Source organism: Eumetopias jubatus, unplaced genomic scaffold (assembly GCF_037043125.1).
Source record: "Eumetopias jubatus isolate StellerSeaLion01/CBP00866 unplaced genomic scaffold, mEumJub1_p1.0 scaffold_14, whole genome shotgun sequence".
In the NCBI taxonomy this organism is placed as follows: Eukaryota; Metazoa; Chordata; class Mammalia; order Carnivora; family Otariidae; genus Eumetopias; species Eumetopias jubatus.
In genome coordinates this window covers 106,680,287-106,706,775 of record NW_028274820.1, presented here as the reverse complement: position 1 = coordinate 106,706,775, position 26,489 = coordinate 106,680,287, and the positions used below count along the sequence as shown (strand labels likewise).

The window sequence follows — 26,489 nt, the reverse complement described above, 5'->3', positions numbered from 1 at the left end:
AAGTTGGCCTTGGGCAATCCCCTGAGAGTTCACATGTTGATTGCAAACTTGGACTTACCTCCACCTGTCAGTTCTGAGAGACCAGCTGGAATGTTCCCCACATTTAGCACTTCCACCTCCTGGAAATTCCCTTGTTAGAGATTCTTTCCCTAGGTGGAGTAGGAAAATCAGAAAGCTCCTCCAAATAGGTCAGAGCTTCCTCTGGCCAGGGTGGAGCATCTGATGGCAGGCAATGGGAGGTGGGCCTGGAGCACCGGCCTCCCCTGCAGCCTGCTCCTCGCTCCAGGATCCACCCCTCAGGTCACAGGATGCCAGGGCTGGGTCAAGGAAAGCACTAGACATCAGGGAACCTGGATTTGGGTGTTGGCTTTGCCCATAACATAGTTGTATTGAGCAAATCCCTTGTATTTTTCCTGAAATTCAGTTTCCTCATTTATGAAATGAGAACTAAAAATTATTTCACCGGCTTATGGTAATGTCCAAATAAATTGATGGCTATTAAAGAATTCTGAAGACTATCTGAAGGGAATATGACCTATTCAAATGACTTTCTAAAGCACATCATTCTTATATATTTGGCCTACTAGTCAAATAGAACAATGAATAGTTAAGATAAAATTAGCTTGTTAGATGCTGTTACAATAATAAATGGCAGGTCTGAGTGACAGAAAAGGCAGGTTTGGGATTTATTATTAATATATTTATTGATTTTTAAATAGATTTTTATGTGGGTCTTGGTATATGCTGCCATACCTTAATTCCGATTCTAAGATACATTTATGATTTTGGTGGACACCATATGTGAGTGCAACACATCCCAGACCCCTGCCTCCCCCTCCCACAAAGCACTCTTAGTCAGTTTGCCCTTTAGAGACTGTTTTCGGAAGGGCCTGTACCAAATAGGACATTTGGAACCCTTTTAGAAAGAGGTTTTAAAATGTTCTAACATCATTTGCTCCAAAAGAGTAACACCATGCTGTGAGGGGTTGTTAGGCGTCTCTTGCCTTCTGACCAGGGCAGTCTTCACAAAGATCCATGGAATCCACAAATCCACATGGGGCTGAGCAGTGGGCCTGGACTGGGAGGGAGCCCCAGATCCTGCACTCGACAGCCTCTGTGACTGTCTGTACAGTTGGAAACTGTCTGTAGCTTCTGTTTCGAGGGTTTCTGAGATGTAGAACAGCAATAGAATATTCTGGCTTAACTCTAATCCTTGCTGTTAAAGGATCCTCCAGTTAGTACACGGGGAGGAGCCAAAGTTTCCTGACCGGAGGGGTGGGAGGTAGCGAAGGGAGAGCATCTCTCTCCAGGATACCAGGCCCCTCCCATTACACTCCCGACATTGGCTGAAACCGTGCTTCTGAGGAAAAGGTCAGAGAGAAGAAAATACCACATTCTCTCCATTCTGTTACGAAAAACTGGTTTATCCCAGAGAAAGGAGACTTCTCCAGTAGATTCCACCCTCACCGTCCGGATGGAAGGTGGAGGGAACCCTGGAGAATGGGGCCACTTTGTTCTTTGAGCAAATGACTGCCTTCCAGACATGGACGTTTGTTCATTCCATGTGTGTCGTCTGCAGAAACCCCATGATGACTTTTGCACGTTGTCAGTGCCATTACAAAGTAAATTATAAAACAAGTCCTATACGAAATAATAATATAATTACACTCTCTTCCGATCAAACTGTCAAAACTACAAAAAAAAAAACCACACAATAATGTCAAGAGGTGAAAATTCTGCCACTCTGGTATTAACTTTTGGAAATTAAATTTGTACTATTTATCAAAAGTCTTGAGATAATTTCCATGTGGAGGAGTCTGGAATTATGCACAGTCATTATTAGTATATGTAACTGGGCTTTATTCATAAAAGTGAAAATTGCGAATAGTGCAAGTATGAAACAATAACGAGATGGTTAAGTAAGTTAGAGGCTCTGTGTCTTTCAAGAACACTGAGGTGTACCACACACCCCGTCATCACCACACACGGACCCTCGAGGGGCAGTGTGGTCGGTTACAGTGCTGCTGGAGCCTAAGGGGCAGAGTTCGAAGTCCGGCTTCAACAGTTCACTAGTGGTGTGATTTTAACTAATCACAGATGAAGTGACTAACAGGCTAATTAACCTGTCCAAGCCTCACCCTCCTGATCTATGAAGTGGGAGGAATAACATCTTAGACATGAGGGTGTTGCAAGGATTACATTTTATACATTTCAAATTGCCTGGTGAGTATAAATACTCAATACATGTTAGCTGGCATTAATAATATCATTTCAGTAGTATGAAAATACTGTAAGAAATATACAGAATTCTCAACTGGCTGTCTCTTAAAGGTGAGGAGGGAACAGCAACAATTTTAATTTTCTTTTTTTGTACTTTCTCCTGTGTTTCAAGTGTTCTTATAGTGATCATTTATTATTTTTGTAATAAAAAATTAGTTGTTTTTAGGCAGCCATGGGTGTGCTCAGGCTTCAGAAGAGGCTTGCCTCCAGTGTCCTCCGCTGCGGCAAAAAGAAGGTCTGGTTGGACCCCAACGAGACCAATGAAATCGCCGATGCCAACTCCTGTCAGCAGATCTGAAAACTGATCAAAGATGGGCTGATCATCCGGAAGCCTGTAACTGTCCATTCCCGGGCTCGGTGCTGTAAAAACACTTTGGCCCGCCGCAAGGGCAGACATATGGGCATTGGTAAGAGAGAAGGTACTGCCAATGCTCGGAGGCCTGAGAAGGTCACCTGGCTGAGGAGGATGAGCATTCTATGTAGGCTGCTCAGAAGATACCGTGAGTCTAAGAAGATCGACCGCCACATGTGTCACAGCCTGTACCTGAAAGTGAAGCGTAACATGTTCAAGAACAAGCGGATTCTCATGGAACATGTTCACAAGCTGAAGCTGACAAGGCTCGCAAGAAGCTTCTGGCTGACCAGGCTGAGGCCCGCAGATCTAAGACCAAGGAGGCTTGCAAGCGCCGTGAAGACCAGCTCCAGGCCAAGAAGGAGGAAATCATCAAGACTCTGTCCAAGGAGGAAGACACGAAGAAGTAAAACTCCCTCTCTTTTGTCTGTACATAGTGGCCTCGGCAGTAACACAGATCAGTTATTCAATAAAACCAACCTTTATCTGCTTCAAAAAAAAATTAGTTGTTTTTAAAAACTATTTTTAAAGAATATTTTTCATGGAGACAAGCTGATGAGATAAAGTAAAAAATGCAGGAAAAATTATACACATACCATAAAATCTCTTTCTTTGATTTCTATGTAGGAGCATAAATCAAAGACTGAATTGAAGTAAAACGTGATGGTTGGTTTCTTTTTTCTATACTTCTATTTATTTAAGGAATTTTCTCAGTGCAATGTTTTGTAATGAGAAAAGAACACCAAAGACAGTCAGACCAATCAGTTCCTCATTATTCACGGATTCCGTATTTGTGAATTTACCTACTTGCCAAGATTCACCTGTAACCCCAGACTCAGTAGGGGACGGCGTTCGGGGGGTGCTCCCGGACGTGCGCAGGGCTGCACGCGGTCGAGCTGCCTGGCCTCCCCTTCCCAGCTCTGCTTTCTGGTTTCAGCGCATGCTGTGAACGGGTGTCCCTTTCGAGGTCTAGTTAGTGTCGCCTGTTTTCCATGTCATGTTCATGCTGGTGTTTCCCTGTTCAGCAGCCGCCGGGCTTGGGGCTGCGTGCCGTCTGGGGTTCCTGAACCCGAGAGGCTGCTTGTGCCCACAGGGGAAACGCATGTGTTAGGGAAGCTTCCTGAGGCCGAGTCACAGTGCTGCTGTTGGCGTGAGTGTGGCCTTAGTGAGCCGACCGTGTGTATCCCATGAAGTGTCTTAAGCAGAAACACACATAAATAAGATGCTGCGCTCTCCAGCTGACGAAAATGTTGTGACCAGAGCCTCGTAGGAACCCAGCGCCGTGTGTCTCCTGGGAGCCACGGTCTGGCTGTCCCTGAGTCAGCAACTTTCTAGAACATGAGTAGGCACGGTGACTAGTGAGACCCGACTGTACATAGTTTGGGTTTCATGTCACGGGCACTGGGAGCCCAGAGCAGAGTCATGAGGGTCCGGCCCCGAAGCAGCTCCCGATCTGAGCCCCTCTCGCGGCCTCGCCCGCGCCTGCCCTGGTCCTCTCTCCGGGGCACCTGCTGCCTCTTCACCACTCACCGCCAGATTGCTGTGTCCTTGCAACTCTTCCACCCGTTGCCCCCCCACTGGTATCTTGTCTCCTCTACTGATGGTCAGCTTCCTTCCCCCACTTTTTGGGCGTCGCAGAGCGGAACCACATGGGGGCTGAGCCGAGCCGGCATCTTCAGTACCCTGGTGGCTGGCCAGGGCCGGGCTCACCAGCTGACACCTGCCTGGGCCGTGCTCCACCCATGGAGCTGGGCTGGTGGCGCCGGTGGGGCCCCGGTCTCTTGTCTCGCTCCCTCAGACTGCGGGGCAGGGCCGGGCGCTGGCCTTGGGCTCACAGAGAGGCAGATGTGAGCGTTGGCTGCTTGGGAAAACTTTGACGGGGAAAATGAAACCCTTGCCCTGCTCTTCTTATAAAAGCATGTGCAAATTTATTCTTTTCTTTCCTCGTCTACTCAAAATGTTCAAAAAGTGACACTCCACGGTGAGATTAGCTCTGAGCGGACCCTCCGTGAATGGCAGGCCCTTCCATGTGGACACAGCATGTCCCCAAACCAACGCAGCTAGCCCTCCCCTGAGTCCAGACAAGCCGCTTCCCCTAGAGCTTCCTGCAGCCACCATCGAGATTCAATGCTCGGCCTCCCGCCAACCCGTTCTCGCCCAGAGGATGGAGATGGGCACTGTCCCACAGGCTCAGCGTGTGAGCCTCACGTGTGCTTATACATTCAGTAGTAACCACCATAAACAAAGCTTTTTAAAAAGCAGAGTGAAGGGGCGCCTGGGTGGCTCAGTCGTTAAGCGTCTGCCTTCGGCTCAGGTCATGATCCCGGGGTCCTGGGATCGAGCCCCGCATCGGGCTCCCTGCTCCGCGGGGAGCCTGCTTCTCCCTCTCCCACTCCCCCTGCTTGTGTTCCCTCTCTCGCTGTGTCTCTCCCTGTCAGATAAATAAAATCTTAAAAAAATAAATAAAAATAAAAAGCAGAGTGAAATTATCTTAATGATATAGTCTATCTTGCTCAATATATTATATGAAACATTACCTTTCAGCATGCCCCCATTATAGAAATTCTGAATGAGATGCTGTCCATCCTTATTATCCAGGTCTTCGGGATCCACGCCTGCAGCTCCGATGAGCCATGTTCGGGGCGTCAGCCGCTCCTCTGGCCTCGGCCACCATGTCAGGCAGACCCTGGACAGTCAGGCGTGCTTTGCTGACTGCTCAGTTCCGAAGAATTGGCGTGTGTCGTTGAATGTATAGTCACGGCATGATGGGAGAGACTAACCTCCCGGAGATATGAGGCTAGGAGACGGGAAATCTGTGAGGCCATCACACAACGGAGCAAAGGGAGGAGAGTTTCAGGTGCAGGGAAGGGACTGGGCCTAGTCCAGGTCTATTTAGAGAAGGGTTCTTAGCCTTTAAAACTGTGCCAGTCATTTCCATTCTAGGGAAAACAGGGGACCCCGGAGCGGACTCCCATGGAGAAGACAGGTGGGTGGGAAGAGGCTGGAGGGAGGGGCGGTGATTGCGGATGCCCACTTCCCAGCTGAGCGTCTCACCTCTTGCCCGTGTGCCTGTCTTTCTGCTTTGAGACGGGAGAAAAAAGGCTTTTACCAACAACAGAATTACTCATTCAGGAAAGCTTTGCTTTGCACAAACGTTATACGCCACAGAGCACCGTCAAATCCTGTGGCACAGAGAGAAAGCCACGTGATGATATGTTGAGCTCCAGTTGCGTCTGTGGAAATAGCTGTGATACCCACCTCGTGGCATTTTGTAAGGGTTGAATTAGTTAACTTAAGTAAGGTGTTCAGACCAGCGCCTGGCACATTTGAGTATGTGTACAACTATCCTCTCTCTACTGTTGTAGGGTCGTGCACTCTGAGCTGCAGTATCTGTGATCTCCATGGAAGCCTCCCTCGGCAGTGATGAGTGGGAGCTTGTTCACAGCTCTGCTCATGACAGCGGCCACCCTATTATCATGCCACCGTTCCTCACGGTGCCCTCACATGCTGGCGAGTGCCCTCTGCAGTCCTAGCAAAGCTCTGTGTCTTGTGGACGCTTTGGAGCATCCTTGGCCGCTTATCTTGCCCCCCCCCGCCCCCCCCCCCCCCCCCGCTGCCCATGGAAATGCATCTCCGTATTTGGCTAAAGATATGCGGGAACACACTTACAGATTTATTTTTACTGCTATTGTGTTCACCTTAATATTTGTTATCCTCACAATTCTCTTGAAGAGCATGAACAATGGAACAGGTGAGTTACAGGGGAAAAACCATACTAAAACCCCAATTTTACCAACAATACCATTATTTGTTCTTGCCTTCTCCAGCCAGGAAGAAGCAAGGAACAATTCATACTCTTGCTAATTATTGCAGACATTTAATAACGGGCTGACTCAGTAAGCCCACAGCAGTTTTCCCATAGGGCTTCAATATTCTCTGAAATTGCGTGGTGACGGCAAGCGTTTGAGGGCAACCGCCCAACTACAAAAGGCTTTTCTTCCAGTCTCTGTGCTGCACCTTTTAGGCCCCAAGCAGCTCCCACGCCCATCAAAGTGTCCTCAACTATTTCTTCAATTTGCTTTTTGCTTTCAAGACATTAAAGAACACTTTCAAGTCAAACTTATAGCAGGAGCATGTGAAAAGGAGTCTCTAATGCCGTCCTTGCTAAGTTGACCCAAGGGATTGTGTGGAAAAGCTTCATGTTTTCCTTGTGGTCTGAAAGGACTTGGGGAATCTCGCAGGGAGGGAAGTGTGGACCCCTCCTCACGAGCTTTGAGCTTTCATCGCTGCTGCCCCTCCCCACTCCCTGCTGATGTTCTTCCCCAGTAGAGAGAGGCCCTATTCGTCTTTAGCTCTTGTTTGCTGAAGGGAGCTTCAGGGCTTATGTAAAACTTGGTACCTAGATCTAAAATAGTTTCTCCAAGCCTGCAAGAGCACGGGCTCTGAAGGGAGCGAGGTCAGCTTTCAGACCTTGCTGTGATTGTTGCTCTTGTCATCCCACGGGGCTGAATGCTTTTTTCATTGCAGACATAGGCCTGGAGACAGACCTTTTTACAAACTAAGTGCCCTGCTAAGCTTCCAAATGTTTGCACAAGACACCTCAGGGAATGCAGAGCTACAGTGGCTTTAGCCACTCTGGATTTTGTGGAAATCCCTCTTTCTGGCTGTGGGAGCTTGCAGCTTATTGTTGGGGGTTAGCCTGACAATGGGATGGAGTCAGTGCGGGTGATCTCCAAGACTGGTGTCCTTGCTGTAAATCATGACACTGCAGTTAGGAAAGGGTGACTGGTTCTAATATGAACATTCCAATGGACATGAACGCCATGTCTAGACTTGCTTTCCCCTTAGGACTACAGCCCAGCCAGTCAGCTCTGCAGTTAAGGCCAATGTAGATGGTGGCCTGTCCTGAAAAATCTGTGGGCTGCCATTAGATCCTATAGGGGAGCTAGGAGTCTGTCTTCCACAGAAGGAATTTGGAGGGCCAGCTCTTGGCGGAGATTTTTTTTGGTTAAGCAGCAGCATGATCTTCAGCACAAATATGATGTCTGATGGTATACATTGGTATCTGATAGTATCTGACAGTATGTGATGGCATCTGATGGGAATGTGTTGGTATCTGATGATATCTTTTGGCATCTGATGGTATATGTTGGTATCTAATGGTATCTGTTGGTATTTGATGGTATGTGATGGTATCTGACAGTATGTGTGCCGGTATCTGGCAGTGTCTGAAGGTATGTGTTGGTATCCGATGGTATGTGTTGGTATCTGATGGACTGTGTTGGTATCTGGCAGTATCTGACGGTATGTGTTGGTGTCTGACAGTATTTGGTAAGGGACTGGAGTGGAACATGAAATGTTATATATGGGGGTGTGCTGTGATTATGGACATCTCTGTAGAAGGTTCCTGGAATCACTGTTCTTCTGGACTTTACCACTCTATACTTCTATGTAAAGAGGTTGGAGTTGTCCAGTTTGATTGACAGTTACAGATGGGTGTATAGCTGCTGACCATGGCGCTGGTCTTATAGAAGGAGGGATGTTTGTACAGGAAACATCAGTGAGCTACAAACTGAATCACATGCTGCTTTGCCACATTCTGGTTACTTGAACTTGAAAAAAATTACTTAGTGTAATTTAATAAGTACTTATTGAACAGTTACCTTGAGTAAACTCCTGTGTTGTCCACTTGGAGAAACGAAGAGGAAGAAGACAAAGACTCCCCTCAGGAAATGCGTAGTTGAATGGGGGGCACAGCTTGTGGGCAGTGACTCAGATGATGGCATCCTTGGTGTAGGAGTACGCAGTCTCACAGGGTGGAAGAAGCTCTAACACTGTGATCAAGTCTAGGAAGCATTTGGGAAGCATCGAAAAGGGAGTGATTGATTCTGACTAGAGGCTTTGCAGAAGGCTTCCCAGGGGAGAGTCCACTGAATTTGGTCATTTTTTTTTTTTAATTTATTTTATTTATTTGAGAGAGAGAGGGAGGGAGAGAGAGAGAGAGAGTACAAGTGCACAAGGGCAAGTGAGCAGAGGAGGGGCAGAAGGAGAGATTCTTTTAAGCAGACTCCCCGCTGAGCATGGAGTCCTATGTGGGGCTCGATCCCATGACCCTGAGATCATGACCTGAGCTGAAATCAAGAGTCAGACACTTAACCGACTGAGCCACCAGGAGCCCCTGAATTGGGTCTTAAAGGGAGCACGGTGAATGGTCTAAAGCAGTTGTCTAGCTGGAGTGTGGGGCACCAGGTGCTCACTCCCATTTCTCTAGAATGGAGGCACTGGTCTCACAGGTGCCAAGCTTTATTTCAGCTCATATTTCCACATATCAGACAAGCATTTTCTGATGTAAGGGCATCTGGAGCATTCTTCTCGTGCCAGGGCTTCAGGAAAGCTTCGGGGCTAAGATAAACACTGCTTTGTATTAGAAAACCTAAGCTGTTAAGACTTTGCCTTTCCATTTTAGCAACAGTGTGCCTTGGCCAAACTGCCAGACTCAGAAGTTTCCAGCACTGTTGGAATATGGCACGCATTTCAGATCATGGGCTCACCCCTTGAATAATCTGTTGGGAACATTCTCTACACAGAATTGATTTCAAAGTTAAAGATAACACACACACATATTTGAGATTTAACTTGAAGATACCGTAACTTGACTTATACTGAGGGCCATTTAGACTCTAATTTCAAAGAAAGCAGTCAATAATTACACAGAAAACCGATAGATCAAGAAAGACCCCTGCCAGCCGAGGGAAACACTTGAGGAATGGGCTGTGTGCTGTACTAGCTGCCTTGATCCCAGACTCCATCCTCACATGAAAGAATGAGTGACAAACTGGCTGCTTGGACTTTGGTATTTGGAAATCCTGTTTGGTTTGAAAATGAACAAAGTAAGCCTGTCGCTTCAAGGAAAGCAACGGACAGTGTTGCCCATAATAAAATTCAAACTTTGAAGAGAAAGCTAGAATTTTGGAAAAATTTAATCTGCCACCGTGAACTTGACAACTTCCCAATGTTAAAGACATTTCTGATGACATCAGTGGAGACACTAACAAATGTGCTTTTTTGATATCAAATATAAGATGAGTCAACATTTGGAAGATCTGCATAACTCCGTAGGTGATCAATGCGTGAGGCTACAAAATCATGAGTGGGTCCAAGACCACTCAAGTCAGATGCTGAATTAAGAGCTGTTACGGTAAACACACTGCTTGTCAAATTTTGGGGCAATATAAAGAATGAAAGAAACTCTCCTCTCTTTCCCTACCACATATCTGTGTGAAGGTGGTTGTCTCCATGAATCAATCAATCAATCGAAACACTGCATCACAACAGATCACACACAGAGGCATGAGAATCCTGCATCTCCTAGGAGGCCGGGCTAGACAGAGGTCGGTGGGAGTGTCCAACAATGCTGCTCTTCTCTGCGTTCGTCTGATTGATTTGCATCCTCCCAGTTGTGCTGAGACATACCTGGCCCATAGCACTGTGTTGGTGTAGGTGTACTCTGTGATGGTCTGGGTATTTCCCAGGAGTGCCGTGTACATGGTGAACATGGTACGTGGTAACTCTAGTTCACGTCCATCGCCTCGCTCAGTTACACATGCTGTTTTCTTGCGATGAGAACTTTTGAGGTTTAGTTGTCTTAGCAACTTTCAACTATATAATGCGGTATGTTAACTGTAGTCACCACATTGTCCATGATATCCCCAGGCTTATTGATCTTATAACTTCGGGCCCCTTTACCCATCCCCCGCCTCAGGCAACCGCGAATCTCTTCTGTTTCTGTGAGTTAGGTTTCTTTAGATTCCACATGGAGGTGAGATCACACAGTAATTGTCTTTCTCTGTCTGACTTATTTCACTGAGCATGATGCCCTCAGGGTCCACCCGTGTTGTGGAAATCCTGCAAATGGCAGGATTTCCTTCTTTTTTACAGATGAGTAATCATATGTATATAGTCATATACATCTCACTTCTTTATCCATTCATCCACTGATCGACACTTAGGTTGTGTCCATATCTTGGTTATTGTAAATAATGCTGCAATAAATATGGGGTTATGGATATATTTTTGTCTCATTTGGATATATACCAGAAGTGCGATTACTGGATCATAGGGTAGCTCTATTTTTAACTTTTTAAAAAGATTTTATTTATTTATTTGACAGAGAGAGAGGGAGGGAGAGATCACAAGCAGGGGGAGAGGCAGAGGGAGAGGGAGGCTCCCCGCTGAGCAGGGAGCCTGACACGGTGCTCAATCCCAGGACCCTGGGATCATGACCTGAGCCAAAGGCAGATGCTTAACAACCGAGCCACCCAGGCACCCCTATTTTTAAGTTCTTGAGGAACCTCCACACTGTTTTCCAGAGTGGCTGCACCAGCCTGCATTCCCACCAACAGTGTAGGAGGGTTCCCCTTTCTCCACATCCCCGCCAACACCTGTTTCTTGTCTCTTTGATACTAGCTGTTCTGACAGGTGTGAGGTGATATCTCATTGTGGTTTTGATTTGCATTTCCCTGATGAGGAGTGATGCTGAGCACCTTTTCGTGTGTCTGTTGGCCATCTGGATGTCTTCTCTGGAGAAATGCCTGTTCATGTCTTCTGCCCATTTTCAATCACATTGGTTGTTGTTGTTACTGAGTTGTATGAGTTCTTTATATATTTTGGACACTAACCCTTATCAGATATATGATTTGCAAATATGTTCTCCCATTCTGTAAGCTGTCTTTTCATTCTGTTGATGGTTTCCTCTGCTGTGTGGAGGCTTTTTGGTTTGATGAAGTCCCACTTAGTATTTTTATTTTGTTTTGGAAAATGTAACTATTTTCCAAAAGTATATGCTATTTAAAAATATGTGTACATGAAATATTTGTGTGACTATTTTAAAATTAATTCATATACATTTCATATTCTGTTTTAATTTCTGATATAGTAAATACTGACCTATGTAACTCACGTGAACACCCGTGCTCCAGGGGCCTTTGTAATTTGTAAGAACAGGGAAGGAGTGCCAAGGCCAAACGCCGGAGGCCTGACGCTTCAGTGATCTGCTCGTGTTGAGGCCTTGAGCCCATGTGGGTGTGGACGAATCTCCTGTTGCTCCTGAGCCGAGCACCTGGCCCACACCTGTGCTTAATTAATAGTAGCAAGCGTTTTCCTAACAGGTGAGAGGGCCTGACCTTGCACGTTCCTTCCACTCTCAGTGGGAAAGTGGTTCAAGCCACGGGACACATGCAGCTGGAGCTAAGCGTGTGGGTACCGACCACCAAGCACCCAAGCTGGGCCTTCCTCCACCATCTTCTCCCAGGCACCCTCCCCAAGCCCCAGTGACCTCTGTCTGGCTTTCTGACTGGTTTGAGTGTTGCTTATGGAATGAGCTCACGCCGTTGCGATGATTAGCAAGGAGACATCTGCCTGCATTTTAGCTTGATTTCTAGAGCGTTCCCAGGACTCTCTCCTGCAGGTTTCCCATTACGGCAGTGGTTGCAGGAAAAAATAGCATCCCTGTGTGCCACATGCTTAATTCCCTTGGATTTTGTCTTTTCAACTATAGCCCATGAAACATCAGGCAAAAGAGCAAAGTTTGCATTAAACAAAAAACCTTCCTTTAGAAAACAATACTTTAGGGTTTTCTCTTTGACTTAACCATGTACTTTGTTTCTGACACTTTTAAAAGGGTCTTCAAGATCAAAGATTTTCATACAACACCTGTTCCAACATTATTTTCAATGGCTATTGACCCATTCTTTGAGGTCCTTATTCTATGCAGGTGCTTTTTTTATTTTTCAGTTAGATTATAGCATTAACCTGAACAAAACCAGATTGTATGCATGCAGGTGGATATGTGTGCGTATGCACACAAGTGTGTAACTGTGGACCGCTGTCTTCCAGAGACCGGAGAGTTAAATGGGTGGCAGCTACTACACGGAGCTATAAACGCTCTTTTGATAATCTTTTATTAACAGTAAACTGAGTAACTCCGAGGGATTAACACAAAAAAGGAAACAGATATATTAAGAGATGTCTGTTTCACATGGAAAATGCATCTGGTCATTGGTCATTGTCCCTGTCTGAGTTTGCTTTGTATAGTCAAGGAAAAAAGCCAACGTTTAGAATCTTGGCGCCCTTTAAGAGCCTTTGATAAAGAAAAATCAAACAGGTTAGCTACTATGCAACATGGAAGACATCCACACACTAGTCGACCCATATGGAGTATAAACGTCCACATCTAATCACTGTAAACTATAATAGACAATAAATTCACAGCTTTTATTCCCGAGATGAAGAGTTATGTTTATGTACACATTTGTGTCTGTACGGGCCCTCTCATGAACTCTTCATGCTTATGACCTATTTTGTTCAGTCAAAACAAGGACGTCTGAATTGGCCACGGGCAGAAGCTGGTTCTCAGGCCCCTTGGCCGTCTTTAGAACCTGGCCTGTAGGTCACGATTCTCCACCTGCTGGCTGATGGTGTTCACAAAAGCCCAAGAGCTGCCACACAGGGCTAGACACAAAGTTTGCTGCGCCTGGCTCGGTAGCTCACGAAGAGGTGGGGAGGTGTTGAAGGAAGACAGGGCTGTCCTCTGCCACGTCAACCAACCCGCACCCCGTCTGGGGCCCCAACACTCTGTGGGGCTGAAACTTTAGGGTTTGCTTCCACTCTCTGAGGGTATTGGCACCAAGCACAGTATGAAAAGCCATTTTTATGTTGTCTTTTCTCATAGACTCAAAGCTTTCAGAAGTCAGACCTTCTCTTTTTAAAATTTCTTCTCTTTTTGACATACAAAAAGCTGTGTGTAATTAAATATACAAATTATGATGTTTTGGGGCTGAGTATACACCATGAAACCATCACTATAGTCTCTGCCAGAAACCTATCTATCCCCCGCAAAAGTTTCCTCCCGCCCTCTATTTATTACTTTTTCTACTATAGTGAATAATAGTCTCTTTAATGATCACGGAAGTGCAGGCCTCTCTCGGAGATCCTGGTCCCGCTCCTCTGGGCGGGTGCCCAGAGCTGGGGCTGCGGATCGGACGGCAGCTCCAGGGCCTTTGACTCAGTGTTGATCTGAGGGACGTGCTGTGTCAGCTTGAGGAACCTGGAGCCACGTTCGCCACAGCCCCCTTCTCTGTGTGGTTCTGGGCCGTGGGGCCCACTGAGACATTCTGTGGCAGCGGCCTCTTTGATGCAGGACTGGGAAGGTCAGAGAAGGTGGAGACGGCCTCTGGGGAGCCCTTGGTCAGCTTCGTCTGTGCATCACCTTGGACGGAGGGCACCAGCTACTCTGCAGACCCCACCATGAGCCCCAGGGTGTCTGTCCTTTTACTGATTCACTTTAAATTTCTTCCTTCCCCAGATTTAGCATTTCTTAGTGGATGAACGCCCTGCTCCGGCCCTCTCTCCCTCCCTCCCTCTCTCCTCTTTCTGATCCCCTACCACCTCAATAATTCTGTTATTTGGGCTATTTCCTGCCTCTGTTCCGTCCTTGAGGTCCAGGGGCCTCATTCTGTGCACAGACTCGCAAGTCCTTCCCAGCCCTGGAAGCGCATCTCCGGCAGGGCCCTCTCGGCTCACCTCCGTGCACAAGGTTACACCAGGGCCGAGGGGAGTAGAGCAGCTGCCACGACCCCCACCCCGTCCCCCTCCTGGCTGGACATAGCAGGCAGGGCCATTAGCCCCACTTTACGGATGTTTGTCTCTGGTTCATCAGGATGGCGATTTCCTATAGCCCAGGGCGGCATTAGAGATGGGACCCAGCGCAGGCCCGATTCCTTAGACCGTCCTTCCTCGCCGCCTGGACACCTGAGCTCACGTAACCACGGCAGGAACTCTGACACCGCTGCGGGACTTTATTCTCTCCATGTTTACGGCTGCATCTGATGTCATAACCTGAGCATTGTGGTGTTGGACTGTTACTTGGACCTACGTGATGTTGGCACAGAGAGGTTGAAAGCGTTGCTGGTTGTCACGCAGCTCATCAGTGACCCGCTGGGGATAGAGCCTGGGCTCCGCACCCTTCCCTGCACCTTCCCTGTGAGATCACCTGTCCTTCGTCCAAGGACTTCCCGACAGCCCCCTTTCTGGAAACTGGCCCATTGAAGTATGAAAATAGAGAATGTTTTTCACTTCCTCCAGAGCTCAGCCCCGTGCTGTACTCATCCTCCAAATACAAGGACATCCCGACACACGTGCGCCTCGCATCTACGTTTTGACCAACACACTGTTTCATTGGCATCAGGAGGTGGCCGTGCACTGGAAGGGTCCGTTTCAGCCCCGAGATGAGGCGCTGAGTGAAAGGGACAAAGGGAAGGCGTGAGTGGAAAGGGTTTTCCCGGCAGCGCTGGTGCCAAGGGACCCTCAACAAACTCCCGTCCACCTAGCAGCAAGCGCTTGCCTAAGGCCGGTGAGTCACGGCCACAGACTTCCGCAGGCGGGTTCTGCCCAGTGACGCCGCTCGTCCTGCTGCTGGCCTGGCCGAGTGGCCCGGCCAGCGATAGAGTGGATCGCGTAGATTCTTGGAATGGAACAACAGATTGGTCAAGTGTTCCAGCCCGTTGCTGCCTGCCGCACGCCTCCGAGGGGCTTGGCTGCAGAGCCCCGTACCTTTCTCCTGAGTGATGCTCCGGACAGCTGGGGGTGGTCCTGCGACACCACGGGACTGTTTGGGAATGGGAGTGCACGTCTCAGGCATTGCCACTGGTTTGGGGACGTCGGGATTTTAAATTCCTACTCCGCAGATAAATAGCTTTTCTTTTCTGCTGCCAGAAAACATTTAAGTTTTCCTGCCAAAGTCAGTACAGCTTAATCAATTAGCAAACACTGAACACAGTCTGCATGCAAAACATCACGGTTGACATTTGGGGACATGAGAAGTGTGACTACAACATCTACATTTGCAGCGTTTCCCGCCACGGAGCCCCGTCTTCATTCCGCTTCATCTCTCTTGTCAGCTCGTCCTGGTCTCTCGCGGACAGAGACGGCCCCGGGTTCATCTCTTTGTCCCGCAGCGCGGTTTGTGGGCCCGGCGCGCGGGGCACTTACCTGCGGGATGATCCCAGCCTGCCGGCAGCCGAATGCAGCCGGGCAGACACTCCGGCCAGCCTGGGCCGGCAAGGAAGGACCAGCCTCTCGGCGAGCCTCCTGACTCTCCTTCTGCCCTCCTCGAAATGACTCTTTAGGCAAGCAGGGCGTGACAGGAAGCGGTGGCGCTGAAAGCTGGGACTCCAGGCCGCGGAGCCGACTGCTGCAGGGTGCTTGCCGGCTCCTCGCCACCCGTAAGGTCATGTCCTACAGACTTAGCCCTCGAGCCCGCTCTCTCACAGCAGAGAGGTGTCCCCCAGAGGAGAAAGCTCGGGTTCTGCTCTTCTCCCCAAAGTGGGTGGCTAACACAAGCGGGAGTAGGGAGAGCTCTGCCCCCCCAGCCCCCCGCCGCCCAGCTTTCCCCAGAGTCGAGCAAGAGCCTCTCGCCTCCCCCAGGGTCCCCCCCCCCCGCCCACCGTGGGTGGCACTGCAGGTCCTTGCCCAGCACGGCGAGCAGGTCGGGAAGGATGTGCTGCTCCTGAGAGAGCAGCGACCCGGGGCTCCGGGGGCAGAGTCCCAGGAAGGAGAAGAGGGAGTGGGTCTGCAGGAACCCTCGAGAGACAGGGAGGCCCACTGGCTCTCGTCGCCTCTCCCCAGGATGACTCCTGATGTCATAGGCCTGACACACAGCAAGGTCTCCTCACGCCGTTTTCAGAGAACCTGCCTTCTGTCACACGGCCTGCCGCATGTCAGCGTCTCACTGCTGATTTGGAAATGAGTTCTGCTGGTTGCTGGCCATACGAGGGGAATCCGGCCTCGTTCCCCTCTGGATTCAGCTGCCCAGGCCTGCCTCCCAGGGGCCGCCCTGTCCCTCCGGGCGCTCACAGGCCCCCGGCCCTGATCCCTCCGGGGCTCTGCGCTGGGTCTGGGCAGGGGCCGCAGACCTCTCCCCGCCCAGGAGGCCCTGCGCTCACTCACCCGCGACTCAGCACCTTCTCTCGCACCCGGGTTTCCTGCGGCGCGTCTCCCTGGCTCCCACTCTGCCCCTGGTGGTGGCACCACTCCCCTCCCCGGTCCGAACCCCCCTGAGCTGGGTGTTGGGGGTGCGTGTTTTCACCTGGCTTAGTTACGAAGGACTTGCCTTCTCACACGCCCTTGGTTCTGTGGGCTGAGGCCAACACTTGACACTCTTCTTATACTTAATAGTATCTCAAAGGTTGCGTGGTTTCTTTTAGAAATTGTCCATAAACCGTGTAGTATTGGCTTGGAATTGGAGGTGATAGTGTAAAGTCAGGGTGTCCACGTATCCGCGTGGAGAACTACCCAGGAGCGTAGGGGGTAGATAGAGATGTGTGAGTCTGTGTTTGTGTCTTAATTTCTTAAGAATGTATTCATACTGGCTTCTATTCAGAGCAATCTAAGGTTCACAGAAAAATTGAAGGGAGGGTAGAGAGAGTCCCGTATGCCTCCTACCCCCACACATGCACAGCCCTCTTCCTTACCAGCATCCCCCTCAGGGGCGCATTGGCTACGACTGACGAGCCCACAGTGACATGTAATTATCACCCAAAGTCCGTGGTCTACACTGGGGTCACTGTTGCTGTCCTGCATTCTCTGGGTTTGGACAAAAGTATAATGACATGTTTCTACCGTTCTCCTACAGAGTAGTTTCCCTGCCTTAAAAACCCTCTGTGCTCCCCCTGTTCATCCCTCCCTCCCCAGCAGAGCCCCTGGCAAGCTCTGGTCTTTTTACTGTCTGTAGCATTGTCTTCTCCTGAATGCCCTATAGTTGGGATCACACAGTCGGTGCCCTCTTCACACTGGCTTCTTTCACTTAGTGATATGCATTCAAAGTTCCTCCATGCCTCTGCATGCCTTGGCAGCACGTTTCTTTGTAGGGCTGATTAATATTCCATTGTCTGGATGGACCACAGTTCGTTTATCCATTCAAGGTCTTCTTAGTTGCTTCCAAGTTTTGACAATTATGAAGAAAGCTGTTATAAACCCCCCATGTGTAGGTTTTTGTGTGACCGTAAGTTTTTTCAACTGTTTTTGGGTAATGCCAAGAAATTTGATTGCGGGATCATATGCTACGGGTATGTTTCGTTTTGTAAGGGACCGTCAAACTGTCTTCCAAAGCAGCGGCACCCTGTTGCATTCCCAGCAGCGATGTGTGAGCGCTCCTGCTGATCCACATCCTCACCACATCCTCACCAGCATTTGGTCTTTGTGTTTTGGGTCTTGGCCATTCTAAGGCTTTGGGGTGGTTCCTTCCCTGACCACAGATGGTTTCGTCACATGCCTGTGATGATGATCGGTGGTTAACTGCAACCTTTGACAGGACCCCTCTGCAGGTGTCTGGAAGTCTCCTTCTGTGCGGTGCTCCCCTGCCCAGGGCCCTGCCCTGTGAACTGCAGCCCCTGGGCATCCCCACACTTCCAGCTCTGGTTCCTCAATTCAGAGAGACCATCAGCTTCCTCCTCGGTTCCTTCCTCCTGCACCATAGCCTAGAACTTTCCGGATTCGGCCGGCTGGGGCAGGAGTAGGTGTCGCCTCTGTTTCTCGTCTCTGAGGGATCACTGCCTTCCCTGTCTGAGGTCCAGGGTTTTAAGTCCTATTGTCTTCTCTATTTTGTCCACTTTCCTCGTTTCCTGCAGAAAAGTAAATCCAGTCCTTGTCACTCCATCCTGACCAGAGGCAGAAGTCTTAAAATTAATTTTGATAGAACCCATTATTGTTTTAAAAAATGAATTAAAATGGTGGGTTTTGGTTACTTCTCCTGCCCACCCGTGCGTAGGATCTGTGTATAGGAATAAAATAGACGTAGACCAGGGGACAAGAGCCGGAGGGGAACCAGCCCTGCAGGACTGAGGAACAGCCTTGGGCACGTCACAGACTGTCAGTTCAAGACTCCATAAAAGAAGGAGCAGGAGTAGAGGAACACGGGCGCTCTTCAGCTCTAAGCCTCCATGATTTTATTGAGAATTTTGTCTGGACTGTTCAAAAGCAAACATTTATCGGTACTTCTTAAGAGTCTGATTTGTGCCCAGCATAATGCTAAACACTACGTGTTAGTTAACAAATGTATGTATAATGTGGCTTTTGCCCAGAAAGATGTCAGACAATATTTGGAAATGTAAAGCTAATTCATAAGAAATAATTAGAAAATCATCTCATTTTGGATTGAATATTACTACAAAGACCATAAGGGTTTAGAAGAGAGGTCATTTTGAATTGGAAAAGTTGTAGTAGTCACAGAGGACATGGAATTTGTCCCTCAAGGCTGTCAAGAATTCATGAGTGGTGGACAGTGTCTGAATAGGGAGAAAAGCACAGAGGCCACCCCAGGCTGCAGGGTAGGAGCAATGGAGCAGTGGCAGGAGGGGACCGGAACAAGACACACTTGAAATAATACTGTCTACCGAAGCCATGTCACGCTTGGTGTGCATTTATGTCATTTTTTTAAAAATAAGAATTTAAGTTCTTCAATCAATAGTTCCTTGTTTGTCTTTGTTAAAAGACTACATTTTAGAAGTCCCAAGCAGCACATTGTGTGACCATCTAACTCAGACTGAGAAGGAGCCAGGGAAGGCTTCCTGGAAGAAGTGACATAGAATAAAACCTGAAGGATGAATGGCACTATGGTAGAAGGGCAGAGGGTTGTATGTTGGAGAGATGGAACAGTGTATACAAATATCTGAGGCCCAGACATTTATGATTCAGATGGAAGCTGATGGGAGTTCAGTGGATTCCATCTCACAGTGCACGAAGGGACATAGGGCAACAGTCGAGACCCGACCTCTCCGGGCCTTGTAGTCACTGTGGTTCTGTTATGAAAGGATGGAGAGCCATTGGAAAGTCAGATTTGTGCTTGAGGAAGAGAATTCTGACTTCAGTGAAGTGGAGGAGCCAGTTGGGAGGCTGAGGCCTTGGTCCAGAAGGATGGCGGTGCTGGGCTGGGACAGCAGCCAATGGATGCACAGAAGCGAAGGGCTGGGAGGTGTGTTGAGGTGGGAAAGGTGACAGAATCTCATGGTTGATGGGATGTGGGGAGACAGTGGGAGAAGACCAGGAGTGAGGCCGTGTTTCTGGCTGGAAACTGAGGAGCTGCCATCCCACCCAGAGGAAGAACGCTGGAGACAGAAAGGCTCGAAACACAGGCTGCTGACTGTCTGGGACTGGTGGAGTTTGAGCGGCACTGGCCGTGGCCAGGGGCAGGGGACTGACTCACCAGGCTGTGGCTCAGCAGGGAGATGCAGACTGCAGTGGCATCTCCCCAGGGTGCACCATGTCAGGAGTGCAGAGGTGATTTATTGGCCACACCCATACATACAGGTGGTGGCTCTGTCTTTGCACAGGTCACCTTCCCTGCCATGGGGCACCCTGTCTGGGCTCAGCCAGCTGCACGTGGGCCCCTGAGCCTGCCAGAACAGACAAGTGCCCAGGAGGGCTCTTCTCCACCCCAACCTATAGCGGCCAATGGGGTGGATTGGGGTTAGGAACTGTCAGGATGGTGAGTAGCTGTAGTGCTTCATACCCACTCTTCCTTTGGGACATTAAGGCAAAGGGGTGGAGACCACATTCTGGCTTCCAGTCTTTGCTGGACCACCCAGTCTGGGTAACCCTAGGCAGTAGCCCTACCTCTCTGGACCTTAACTTTTTCAGATCTGGGAAAAGGAGATAGCAAGAGTAATGCACTGCATTCAGGCATGAGGATCAAATGATGAGTTTACATAGAGAGCTCATCATGGTGTCTGTAAGGGGCAAGCGTGCAGCGCATGAAGCTGTCCTACATCTAGCACAATGTGCCTGAGTCACGGGAACATTTCTCTAAAATCATCCCTACACTCAGCAGGCCTGCAGAGTGGTCGCAGTGACCCAGTGTGAGCTCAGAGCTCCCTGTGCAGAGCTTGGGGTGGGGTGACGTCACAGGGGAGGTGGGACAAGGAGAACCAAGGGAGACAGGCCAGATGTGAAACACAGGTGTCTAAGGGGTAGGCTGGAGGTGAGGAGCCTTCGGAGGAGTTTGACAGAGACTGGAAGGTTCAGAGGACAACGGACAATGCCGAGCTGTAGGACAGAGGTGTGCATCATGGCTGGGGGCGGCGGGGCGGGGGGGAAGGTTTACAGCTGCTGTAGAAAATTACCACAAACTTAGGGGCTTAGTACAACACGAAATTAGTGTCTCACAGTTGTATAGTTAAAAGCCCAGCACGGAACTCACAGGACTAAAATCAAGATGTTGGGACAGACTCGGTGGGAAAGGCTGTTGGGGAGAAGGCCATTTCCCTGCCTTTTCTGGCTCCTGGAAGATGCCACGCTCCTTGGTGCATGGCCCTCCCTCTGTACCTCTCCTCCTCTCTACTCCACACTTCCAGGAAGATTGTTGTGATTTCATTGGGCCACCCACATATTCTGGGATAATCTCACCAATTTAAGGTCATCTGGCTAACAACCATCTGCCCCTTTAATTCCTCTTTGCTGTGGAACTCACCATATTCACAGATTTCAGAAGCTGGAATTCACAGATTCTCTGGGGGTAGGGGTGTTTTTCTGCCTACCAGGAGGAAAGGTGCTGCCAGGTCAAGTGAAGTAAATACTGAGGTTCCCCTAAATCGAGAAGGGAGGAGGCAACTGGAGAACTATAGTAGCAGAAGCCAGTGGGAAGTGGGCGGAGACCTGCTCTGGTTCCCCCGCTTGGCCCCGGCTGTGTAGGAAGCGGGACGGAGAGGCAGGCCTTGCAGCACAGCTGCCCCGGGCAGGCCAGTGAGCAGGGAATGAAAGCACCCCATGGAGTATAAGGTCCCAGGGGAGTAGAAGGTGCTGTTTCTGGGTCTTGCCAGGCTCCCTGTTTCATATTTAGGTGTCCTGGGGGCTCCTAGGCCTTTGGCTCACACTCAGTGGGAGCAAGAGCTTACTGCCAGTTCTTTAGTCCTCACACTTCTGTCAGAGATGCTCTCCGAAGGGAGGATCGGGGTTACGAGAACGTGAACGTCCTTTCTCTAACATTGGGGCGTCTTAACCTATATTTATTTCTCAGTTCCTCACCTCACAGAAACCACTGCCGTTTCTACTATCAACAAAATTCTTAGTGTCTTCCAAAGTTAACCCTGAGACCGTTCCAAGACTCACCGGCAAGGGCACAGCAGCACCCTGATCTCCTTATGAGGTCACCGCAAAGCCCCAAAGTTATGTCACATCCCTTTCCTGGCTTTAATGGAGTGACCAGTTATAACTCTGTTTTCCTCATCTCAGGTTTATCTTGGGTTGTCACAGTTGAAAATCCTGTTTTCTTATTTGTGCTACCAATGCCTTGAGACCTTTCCTCGCGCCGTGTGCTCCTCCCCGGCTCTGGGAGAAGGACGGTGCTGAGTGCCCAGCTTCCCGCATCCCCAGAGATCACTGTCACCTGGGAGACTGGGTTGCCATGTTGTCCCAGCCATGGCTCGGAGGATTCTTTCCAGATGGAATAATGAATGATCCAGGATTTATCGTGTTTTAAAAACACAGCACGGTGTCTTAGTTTCACATGGTAAATCATTAGATGCTTAGATAGGAATGCATTATTGGCAGCGAGGCCTAAAATAAGTTCACAAAACATTTGCCAAAACGACGATGTTCATGTGGTGTTTGTCTGGGACGCCGGCTGGCTGCAGACGCGAGGGCTCGGGGAGAGGAGGCTGACAAGACAGTCAGCAGGAAACCACAGCGGAGAACTCTTTAAAAGCACATTTGCGCTCGCTGATGGTCTCGGGAGGGAGGCCAGAGCCTGGCCCCTCCCCAGTGGTTTCCATCCTGAATGTGGCCATGAAGTTGAAGAAAATGACCTTTGAGGTTCAGGACATCTCGACTAGACTAATCATAACTCTGCTTGGATCCATCGTAGCTCATCTTTGAGAAGAATCGCAAGATTTTGCTGGACACAGTCTGATACACTGAGTCCCCGGTCAGGGAGGCAGCCCTGGGATGAGGCCCCAGGAGGGCAGGGGTGGAGAGGGGTGAGGCCATCGAGAGCAGGCTGCCCCTCTTCACCCTGCTGCTGGCCACGGCCGACACGAGACAGGTCAGAACAGAGGCGTCACCTATCCCTGAAGTGTCCGATACCGATTTCCCAACTTACGGGCTTCCAGCTCTCATCTAGAAGCCGTGCCGGAGTCAGGTTAGTGCAGAAGTCCAGGGGGGGCTATAATATGAGGAAAGATTTCCTCCCCTAGTAATTTCCTGGGCTTCAGGGAGCAGAGAACACAGGAGGGAAAATAGAGAGAAAGAAGATGGGATAAATGAGGGAGATATAATCATCTCTTTCATTTTAAGAATTCTACCTAATTTCTACTTCCCAGGAGTACGGAATAAGTAGTCTCTCCACCTTATTTAAAAAAAGAATTAATTTGATTTTTCTAATTGGAACACTTTCTACCTGCTGATTACCAACTGGAATCATGAATAAAAGTTTAGAATTACAATTCAAGAGGATCATATAGCTAAATAATTAAGTTATCTGCAGAAGGAAAAAAACGAGTCTGGATAAGATGAAGAACAAATCGGGGCCACTGGCCTTTCTCGGCCCCAGGGGTGCCACAGGAGCTGTGGGTGAGGAAGGCTATCCTCTCTAGTGGGCCCGTGGCAGGAGGGTCCGGGGGTGTGGGACCAGGCTGCGAGCATCAGGAGCTAAGGGAGACATGGGACCGGAAGTCTTTCTAGTTTTCCTCCCCTCTCCCCACCTAGCTCTGTTTGGGCCTCGTCCAGCCCGTGCCATGGTGTCGGGAAAGCTGCAGCGCCAGCCGGAGGGATCTAAGCATCATCAGGGCCAGGTGGAAGCTGGCTGTGGGTCAGGGAGTCAAACAACCTGGTGGCTGGCCCACTCTGAGTGGTCTCTCCTACCCCTTGTCCCAAACGAGAGTTAGATGCACCTGCTCCTGAGAAGAACAGGGGGAGTGGTGTCCGTGGGTGTCTACCCCCAGGGAAAATGAGGAAGGAGGAATCCCAGGGTGAAAACCAGGGCTCTCTTCTTGCCTGAGGTCCTCCCCCATTTCCCCAGAGAAGCATGCTTCAGGCCTCAATTGCTCATCTTCCCACTGTGAGATATTAATTGACGGTAGCCAAAGGGGAAATTGTAGGACATGTGAGGGGACAGACTCAACGAGGGAAGGATGGCAGCCTCAGCCACAGGAAAGCAGAAATAATGGAAGAGCCGGGACGGGAACTCACCACAAATGGAGATGCTCTGGTGGAACAGACTCTGAGGATGGACAAAGACACTAGACGTGAGTGAATAGCTTCTCATAAAAAACTCTTGGGCTTCCTCTGGGGCCGCAAGTAACAGGTGACTTTTAACTCCCTGTCTGAAACTGCCAAAAAAGAAAAAACAAACAAACAAACAAACAAACAAAAAAAACAGACAACACAATAAAACAATGGTTTTTTAGAAACTGGGCATCGGTGATGAAGGACTGATTCTTAAAGTGGCCTGGAGAAAGCTCCCCGCATAGAGGACCAAGGTGGTCTGGGTGGGACGGAGCCAGGAGTCCAGGGACACACGCGGCCGGAGGTCTTGGACGAAGTCGGAGGGGAGGGCTGCCCGGGGAGCCCAGAGCGGGGGCCAGCCCTGTGTGAGACGCTGCCGGATCCCAGAGGGATGTGCTCATGCAGGTCCCAGAAAGAAGCTGGTGCCCACTGGCCAAACTGGGAAAGTGCCCAGTTCACGGGAAGTTGGTAGAGTGTTCAGGAAGGCGTTGCCCTTGTGGACGGAAATAATTCCCCTACCTTGGGCTCTACTCCAAGCTACACGTCTGTGAGGAGGAAGCAACTAAGTCCACAACAGCCAAACTGTGGAGAGAGCCCAGATGTCCATCGACAGGTGAATGGATAAAGAAGATGTTATATGTGTGTATATACACACAGTGGAGTATCAGCATCGAAAAGAAGGAAATCTTGCCATTTGCAACAACGTGGAGGGAACTGGAGGGCATTATGCTAAGCGAAATAAGTTCGTCAGAGAAAGACATATGTGATTTCACTCATATGTGGAATTTAAGAAACAAAACAGAGGATCATAGGGGAAGGGAGGGAAAAATAAAATAAGATGAAATCAGAGAGGGAGACAAACCATGAGAGACTCTCAACTCCAGGAAACAACCTGAGGGTTTGCTGGAGCGAAGGTGGGGGGATGGGGTAAGTGGGGGATGGGCATCAAGGAGGACCCGTGATGTGATGAGCACTGGGTGTTATATGCAACTGAAGAATCACTAAACTCTACCTCCAAAACTAAAGAAGCAAGAAAAGAAGCAGACCTATAGTGAAGAGAAAAACCAATACAATCTAATCCAGAACTCACAAATCTTAGCATAGCAGAGGACGCGGAAGTGGTTACTGTAACTGTGTTCTGTATGTTCAAAAGTTAAGTAGAGACTTTGAAGAATTAAACATTCTGGAAAAATAGAATTTCTAGAGGTGAAAACTACAATGTCTTGAGATGAAAAATGTTCTGGAGGGGACACGTGGTAGATCAGACGTCATAGAAGGAGGGACCAGTGGTTAAGGTGTTAACAGTAGAAACTATCCAAAAGGAATAGGAGAGAAATGAGAATTTTTAAAAATTAAAAGAGCATTAGTGAGCCGTGGGACAAGTGGGTGTTTGAAGTTCCCAAAGGATGCAGGTACAGAAAAAAATATTTGGAGAAATAATGCCCACATTTTCTAAACATGAGGACAACTGTAACCCACAGCTCTGAGAAACCCAATGAACACCAACAGCGTTTTTAAAAACTGTACTGAGGCGAATTTTATTCAAATTGCCCAAAATCATTGATAAGGAGAAAATATTAAGAGCAACCGAAAGAGGGGTGGGGAGAGGGAGAGAGATATTACATACAGAGGAACGAGGTGTTAAATACGTGAAGGGGTATTACTTGTCTATGGTACAAAGTAATCAGTGCATGAGGTACAAGGCCCCATCTGTGGAATCCTATACACCGTTCCACAGTGACGGAAAGCCCAGAGCACCCCCCCACCCGCCTCCTGCTAGTCACACTCGTGTCGTCTCCTCGTGCGGGACATGGGCTAGACCTGGTGATCCACTTCTAATGAATAAAATCTGGCGTATTTGGTGAGCTTTGACTTAAAAGATAAGGGCCCACAGAGACCATGCCTGTGTCTTGGGCTCCCTCTCTCAGCCACTTGCTCTGTGGGACTCCTGCCACCTTGCTGTGAATGGTCCTGGGGCAAGGAATGGACTCTCCTCTCGGCAACTAGTGAGGACCTGCCGCCTGCCCGGAGCTTGGTGCCCAGACCTCCAGCAGACAAGTCATGAAATGACACCAGCTGACACCACAGTGGCACCTTCTGAGCTGACAGCCCTCCGCGGAGCTCCTCGGCACTCCTGGTCCTCAGACACTGGGACACAGAATATTGGTCATTTTAATCTGCTAAAGTTTGGGATGAAGTGTAGTGTTGTGCATCGATAGGTAACCGACACCATGCAAAGTGTGCATGTGTTGACGAAGGTGACTGTCGTTCATCTTACACTGGGAAAGACCACAACAGACAAAGCTGTTGATAAGCTGCAAACATCTTACAGGGAAAAATGAGCAGATATCAGGTACTAACAATTTGTGGGTAGCAATAACAAAAATAAAAGTAGAATAAGTAACTTTCAAACTACTAGAATAAATGTTTATATTTAAGACAGAAAAAGAGAAAGAAAATTTTAAAAGTTTTATAAATGGAAAATGTGCAATTAAGATGAAATAAATTGCTTAATATCACAGTGTATACATAAATATAAATGGTTTAAACTCATTGATCAAAAGAAAAAAGATTCTCAGATTCTAAA

The 26,489-nt window shown here is 48.9% G+C and overlaps 1 pseudogene; it reads left to right on the top strand.

The window, feature by feature from the left end:
- Positions 1–2,452: 2,452 nt before the first annotated feature.
- Positions 2,453–3,042, top strand: LOC114201785 (large ribosomal subunit protein eL19 pseudogene; annotated as a pseudogene).
- Positions 3,043–26,489: the final 23,447 nt, after the last annotated feature.